Raw genomic sequence first — 7,940 nt, forward strand, 5'->3', positions numbered from 1 at the left:
AAATCGTCTAAAGCATAATTTTGTCCATAAGGACATAAGATGGTATAAATGTCAAAATAAGATTTTGGATATTGTCATATGATGACAATGTAAATTAATTCACACGGCCATGAATAAGATTTGGGCCTTGATGATTGAATTTCATTTTATGTGAAAATTCTACATGGGCTTTTTTATGTTGTCATGAACAAATAAAGAAACATCTAGAAGCTTGTTCTAGATGCTCAATTTCGTGGCCCTCCATCAAGAGAAAGGGAATTTATTTTGTGCATTGATGTATGAAGACACTTGCCAAAGGGAAAAATATGAAACAAATTTATAGCACATTGGCTATGAAGTGGACGGCCAAGCATAAAAAAAAGAAACTATTTCAAACCTTGGTATTTTGATAGGAATAGAAAATAAAGATTGTGCTCATGAATATGTGATATTCAATAGAAAAGAGAAAACTACTTCTTCAAGGCAATCCCTCATCCTATATATACCACACCTCATTCACAATGTTGAAGACACAAGTTTTTGAGATTGAGAGCTTCTCTCTCTAGCTTTGCCGCCCATCCCCCCCCCCCCCCCCCCCCCCCCCCCCCCCCCTTCTCTCTCTCTCTCTCTCTCTCTCTCTCTCTCTCTCTCTCTCTCTCTCTCTCTCTCTTCTTTCTCTTTTGTTTTGGCACCTAGGTCCTCATTAGACCTAGCGTTTTGTATTAGCTCTTTGGCTCTAAGACTAGTTCTTGAGTCATTGTGTTGAATAATGCCCACACACTAAATCATTTCTAAACTCGAAGACTCTAATAGTAGAAACTATCGTGGATACTCGGATTCAAAAGACACAAAGGAGACAAGCTAAGTGAGGAGACGAGCGATTCAACCTTTCCAATTGGTACCGAGTGAAAACTCTTTATAGTTATTAATTTTAAATTATATGTTCATGCACTTTGTCTAGGTAGTAAAATCGTTTTACATGTTTTAAAGAATTTTTTATATTCCGCCACTTGCTAGAAGCGATAAATTATTCTTAATCCTAGATCTATTCCAACAAATGGTATCAAAGCTATGGTCAAAGTTTACGCATGTGCATGTAATTTAAACTATGAGTTTGAAAATTGTTTTCTTAATTTTACTCGGGTAATGAATTTGCTAGAATTGTTTTTTAGATTTTTTTTAATTTATTGCTCGGGCCTTTAAATTAAAATGCATCTTGATTTTCTACACTATTGGGATGATATTAAAACACATTAGAATCAGTTCTAAAAGTTTTTAATTTTTCCATAATCAAAATCATGTTTCGAGAAGTTTGAGAATTTCGGGTAATTTTATGAAGTAATAATATTGTCTTGCTTGTTTTCTTTATTTACTCGCTTGTTTTATGTTTGTTACTTTCTTTTGTGCTATACTATTACCTTGGGAGTCAAAACTCGATATCTCATGGTCGGATAGTTAATGGACGTTGCTCGTGTGGGGTCGCGGTGGTGCAAAGAACGTCGTGGACGGATTCAAATCCGGGTAGAAGATTCCTCGGTTGTTACAAGAAAAATGTAAGTTATGTAGCTCTGATTATGTCAGAAAAACGTTAATCTTATTCAAACCCTAGTTTTTAGTTTGGTAGTTTAATTTCGGTATTAAACTAGGTTTGATTTTTGGTCTGAGTTATGTAGGCAGATGGTGGATGCACAAGTCTTAGGTGGGTTGACCCAGAAATTTGTGAGAGGTCAAGACAAGTTATTGATGGCTTACTGAGAACAATTAACCCCTTGGAGTTGGAGAATCGTCACTACAAAGAACAAGCAAAAGCATCAAGTCTCAAAGAATGTTGTTGTAAAGTTCAAGTTGTGGTCAAAGAACCCGTGAATAAGATGTTGTACATAAATGTTGGAGTGTTTGTTATGATGTTTGTAGTGATCGTATGCAGCTGTGCTCGATGAGTGGTAGTGTAAATTGTAACTGAATTGACTTGTAAAAGTGTATCTGAATTGGTATGCAGCTGTGCTCGATGAGTGGTAGTGTAAATTATAACTGAATTAACTTGTAAAAGTGTATCCGAATTGGTAATGTTATGAATGGCGAGTTAAAATTGTAAATTTAGGCCACATCAGAATTCGGGGTTGCCCTGCACATGTGCTAAGGCAAAAGACTAGCAAGTTGGCAGTAGGTTAAAATTATGTCTGTTTGTTGGATATCCAAAGGAAACCAAAGATTTCACATTCTATAGTCCCGAGGACAACAAAACATTCGTTAGCACCAATGCTCGTTTCCTTGAGGAGGACTATATGAAAGATATATAACCTAAAAGCAAAATTGTGCTTGAAGAAAAGTTGGGTGAGGATGCTTCTACCTCATCGGTAAGAACTGTTCTTACCCCAACTGAAACACAACCTAACTCATCAAAATCTCATCAGGTAGTACTTCGACGTAGTGGGATGGCTTCTCAAAAGCCTGACAGGTACATGTCTTACGGAGATACTCTCGTACGTAGCCGTCTCTAACATGGATGACCCTGTTTCCTACAGCCAAGCAATGGCTGGTTCTGAATCAAACATTTGGCTTGACGCCATGAAAGTTGTAATTATTGGAATTGATCTAGGGTTTAAGAAAAAGTTTAACGCTTCGGTAAGCAGCATAATTTTAAAAATTTTCTATTAACTAGTAAAACGTTTTTACTAACCTAGACAAAGATCAAGTACACGTAAATAAAAACTATTATGAGCATTAAAGGTTACTATCCTTTTTAGAAGCTTGAACGTTGAGAAGCTTTTGGAAAGTTGCAACGTTCGTCTCCCTCGCAGCACGCCTCACTTCTTTCCTCGCCAACTCGAGCAACCACGAAAGTTTCTATCACTATAATCACTCGAGAAAATTAGGAATTAGTGTGTGGGCACTTTTAAACACTACGACAAAAGAACAAGTTTCAAAGTCGAAGAGCTAAACTCGCTAGGTCAAATGAGGACCTAGGTGCCAAAACAAAAACGAAAAGAACTTAGAGAGAGAGGGAGAGAGGGGTGGCCAAGAGGTTCTAGAGAGAGAAGCTCTCAATCTCTAAAACTTTGGAATGAGTGAAATGTGAAGAATGATGGCTCTATTTATAGGAGAGATCTCACCTTCAATAAGGTAGTTTCCTCTTCTATAAAATATCACATATTCATGAGCAAATATTGCCCATTACCCTCTTAAGTCACACGGCCAACAAGGCTTCAAGAAGCCCTTGGATTTGTTTCCTATTTTGTTCCTCTCTTAGCCTTGGCCGAAATTCCCATTGCCATGCATAGGAAATTTGTTTCCTCTTTTTCTTTTGGCAAGTATCTAAATACATTCATGCACAAAATATTCTCCCTTTCTCTCTTTATGTTGGGCGGCCAAATACTCTCTAGAACGAGCTTCTAGAAGCTTCTCCATTTGTTCATGACAACATGAGAAAGGCCCATTAAGAATTTTCAATAAAATTCTTATGAAATGAAATTAATCAACAAGGCCCAATTAAATTAATTTGGGCGAGTGACATTAAGTCATCAAATGACTTTGTCTAAAAATTTATTGACATTCATTTCATCCTATGTCTAAAAAGACAAAAATACCCTTTTGATAATTTTCATAAAACTTGTCTTATTCTTGTTTTGACTTAGCTTCTAGTTTAACTATTCCTACTCGATATGATTTGTGACATTGACCTCATGGATCCAAATGAACAAAGCTTGAGCTAAACACTTGGACTCAAAAGTTCACAAACCTTTTCCAAGTTTAGCTTAATGTCAACTGACTCCACTAAAGAGTTGACACTGAAAATCTCTCGGTTCAAATGAATTTATTTTCTACTCAAGAATTCAACCAAATTATGATGAGAGGATCCACTAAATATTATCTATGTTTACCCTTCATGAATATCATCAGCTAGTCGGGATTTACAAGATTACCATTTTACCCGTCTAGCTGTTATTTCCTCAACTCCTTTGTCGCTTGTGAATAAGTTAGAAACAATGTATTGACGAGGAGCTAACAAGTCACATTGTTTCATCCAAAAGATTCAGTACTCAATTTGGACACTGGCCAGTTCATTTATTCACATTCCAAGGAACAAAGCATGAGGTGATACACATTGCATTTCAGCAATCTTGTACATGAATTCCATATCTATGAGAACTTCACAAAGTTACTCATGACATTCTCACAACTTAGTACTTCACCAATAGGCCCTGTTCAGAATCACATAGTGAGTCCGAACTCTGACTTTCTCAAATGAGAATACGTAAGCTGTGAAATGGCATGTCTCATTTCAGGATTAAGGTAGGCACGATGCAATTCATACGTAGTGACTTCGAGACATAAGAGGTTAAATGGTTTGTTCTTATTTTGTCTCTAGAAGTGCACTGGTCAATTCAGTACCTTCGGAAGATACCTAGAAGAACTATAGAGTCTCCAACTCTCAATGCCCGATAACCAGACATCATAGATTCTCCTAACAATCGTACTTAGGTCAATAGTCCTTTGACCATTAGATTGCGAATATATCGTTTTAAGCAAACTACGTAGAGTTTGTTCATGGAAATCTACATTTGTCTCTTCGTAAGTTGTTAAGTTTGTTTATGGATTAAAGACTAAGGTTTTATTATAAAGCTTCAAACAGACAAGGAAGAATGAATGAAAGTTTCAACTTTTTATTAATGAATAAGCAATTACAAGCAAGAGTCTTCGTGAGACTTTATTACATCAAATGAACAAAATAAAGACTAAAATTCTTCTTGTGGGCACCATTGACAACAAACTCCCACTTGACTCAAAGAACATGTGTGTAGTCCTTCATGCCTAATCCCTCTCAATGTTGGTCGAAGACCTTGTTCGCTAGGGCCTTGGTGAATGGATCTGCCAGGTTGTCCACCGTTGAGATCTTTTTCACTTCCACGTCTCCGCGCTGCACGATCTCTCGAATCAAATGGTATTTCCTCTCAATATTTTTAGAGCGCTTATGGCTTCGAGGTTCCTTTGAGTTAGCGACAACCATACTATTATCACAATAAAGGGTCATGGCTCGTCGACGTTTGGAACAACTTCCAAATACTTAAGGAATTTTCTAAGCCATACAGCCTCTTTGGATGCTTCACAAGCAGCCACATATTCTGCTTCCATTGTGGAGTCAACAATGCAAGATTGCTTAATACTCCTCCACACAACAGCTCCACCATTAAGGATGAACACAGATCCCGAAGCGGATTTCCTGGAATCCTTATCCGCTTGAAAATCGGAGTCGGTGTATCCCGTCATAGTCAGGTCAGTACCTGAATATGTAAGCATCAAGTTCCTAGTTCTTTGAAGATACTTGAGAACATGCTTAACAGCAATCCAGTGCTTGGGTCCAGGGTTGGATTGGAAACGGCTAACTACGCTAACGGCGAAACATATATCAGGTCTAGTGAAAAGCATAGCATACATGAGGCTTCCTACGGCAGAGGCGTAAGGAATTTTCATCATGTCTTCAATCTCTTGTGCAGTCTTGGGAGACTTGTCCTTAGAGAGTGAGACTCCATGCCTAAAGGGTGTTTGGCCCTTCTTGGAGTCTTGCATCGAGAAGCGATCCATCACCTTATCAATATAAGATGTGTTGTCGCACGAAAATGAACAACTATTTAAAACCTCGGGCGGTTCGATCCAAGGCCGGACCAAGTGATCGCACCCGGGCCAAGAGTGTGAACTCGATAGTCTCGAGCTAGGGTTTTCTCCGATCAACCTGCCTCTCGGGAGAGGTAGGGGGTGAGGAGGAGGAGTGACCGTGCCTTGGTTGTCGGCTGCCTACGTACCCGTGCGTGGGATCAGGTCAGAACGTAGTTCAAGCGTGAAAGACGCAGTATGTGTTGGAATTGATCTAGGGTTTAAGAAAAAGATTAAACGCTTCGGGAAGCGGCGGAATTTTAAAAAATTTCTTTTCATGTAAAAACAGTTTTTACTAACCTAGACAAAGAGCAAGTACATGTAATTAAAACCTATTATGAGTATAGAAGTTTACTAACCTTTCTTGAAGCTTGAACTTTGTAGAAGTTTTTGGAAAGTTTGCAACGCTCATCTTCTCGCAGCACATCTCTCTTTCTTTCCTCGGCACCTCGAGCAACCACGATAGTTTCTATCACTAAATCACTCGAAATAAAAGGAATCAGTGAGTGGGCACTTTTAAACACTACGACTTAAGAACGAGTCTTGAAGTCGCAGAGCTAAACTCTAGGTCAAATGAGGACCTAGGTGCCAAAACAAAATCGAAAATAAACTAGAGAGAGAGAGGAGTTCGGCCAAAGTTCTAGAGAGAGAGTCTCTCAAATCTCTTAAACTTGGATGAATGAAATGTGAGGAATGAGGCTCCTATTTATAGGAGGAGGATTACCTTCAAAAGGTAGTTTCCTCTTTTCCTATTGCCTTGCACGTCCAACATGCCTCATGAAGGCTTAGGATTTGTTTCCTCATTTGATTTCCTCTTAGTTGGCCGAAAATGCACTTTCCTTCTTAAGGAAATTTGTTTCCCCTTTTTCTTTTGGCAAGTATCTTCATACATCAATGCACAAAATAAACTCTCTTTCCCACTATGGCATGAACAAAATTCAGCCTTATTTTCCTTGGGTTGGACGAAATTTGAGCTTCTAGAAAGAGCTTCTAGATGTTTCTTCATTTGTTCATGACAACATAAGAAAAGCCCATTAAGAATTTTCAAGTAAAATTCTATGAAATGAAATTAATCCTCAAGGCCCAATTACACTAATATGGCTGAGTAATATTTATTTCATTTGTCATCATATGACAATGTCAAAAAAATTTATTGACATTATTTTCGTCCTATGTCCAAAAAGACAAAAATACCCTTTTGACAATTTTCGTAAAACTGTCTCGTTCTTGTTTTGACTTAGCTTTCAGTTTAACTATTCCTACTCGATGTGATTCGTGACAGTGACCTCATGGACCCAAATGAACAAAGCTTGAGCTAAACACTTGGACTCAAAAGTTCACAAACCTTTTCCAAGTTTAGCTTAATGCCAACTGACTCCACTAAAGAGTTGACACTGAAAATCTCTCGGTTCAAATGAATTTATTTTCTACTCAAGAATTCACCTAATTATAATGAGCGGATCCACTGAATATTATCTATGTTTACCCTTCATGAATGTCATCAGCTAGTCGTGATTTACTAAATTACCATTTTACCCTTCTAGCTGTTATTTCCTCAACTCCTTTGTCGCTTGTGAATAAGTTAGAAACAATGTATTGACGAGGAGCTAACAAGTCACATTGTTTCATCCAAAAGAGTCAGGACTCAATTTGGACACTGGCCAGTTCATTTATTCACACTCCAAGGAACAAAGCATGAGGTGACATACATTGCATTTCAGCAATCTTGTACATGAATTCCATATCTATGAGAACTTCACAAAGTTACTCATGACAGACTCACAACTTAGTACTTCACCAATAGGCCTTGTTCGGAATCACATAGTGAGTCCGAACTTTGACTTTCTCAAATGAGAATACTAAGGTGTGAAATGGCATGTCTCATTTCAAGATTAAGGTAAGCATGATGCAATTCATACATAGTGACTTCGAGACATAAGAGGTTAAATGGTTTGTTCTTATATTGTCTCTAGAAGTGCACTAGTCAATTCAGTACCTTCGGAAGATACCTAGAAGAACTATAGAGTCCCCAACTCTCAATGCCTCATAACCAGACATCATAGATTCTTCTAACAATCATACTGAGGTCAATAGTCCTTTGACCCTAAGATTGCGAATATATCGTTTTAAGCAAACTACGAAGAGTTTGTTCATGCAAATCTACATTTGTCTCTTCGTAAGTTGTTAAGTTTGTTTATGGACTAAAAGACTAAGGTTTTATCATAATGCTTCAAACAAAGAAAGAATGAATGAACGTTTCAACTTTATTAATGAATAGATAGGCAATTACAAGCAAGAGTCTTCATGAG

This window comes from Urtica dioica, chromosome 7, assembly GCF_054948205.1.
Source record: "Urtica dioica subsp. dioica isolate 48M chromosome 7, U.dioica_male_clone48M_v1_H2, whole genome shotgun sequence".
In the NCBI taxonomy this organism is placed as follows: Eukaryota; Viridiplantae; Streptophyta; class Magnoliopsida; order Rosales; family Urticaceae; genus Urtica; species Urtica dioica.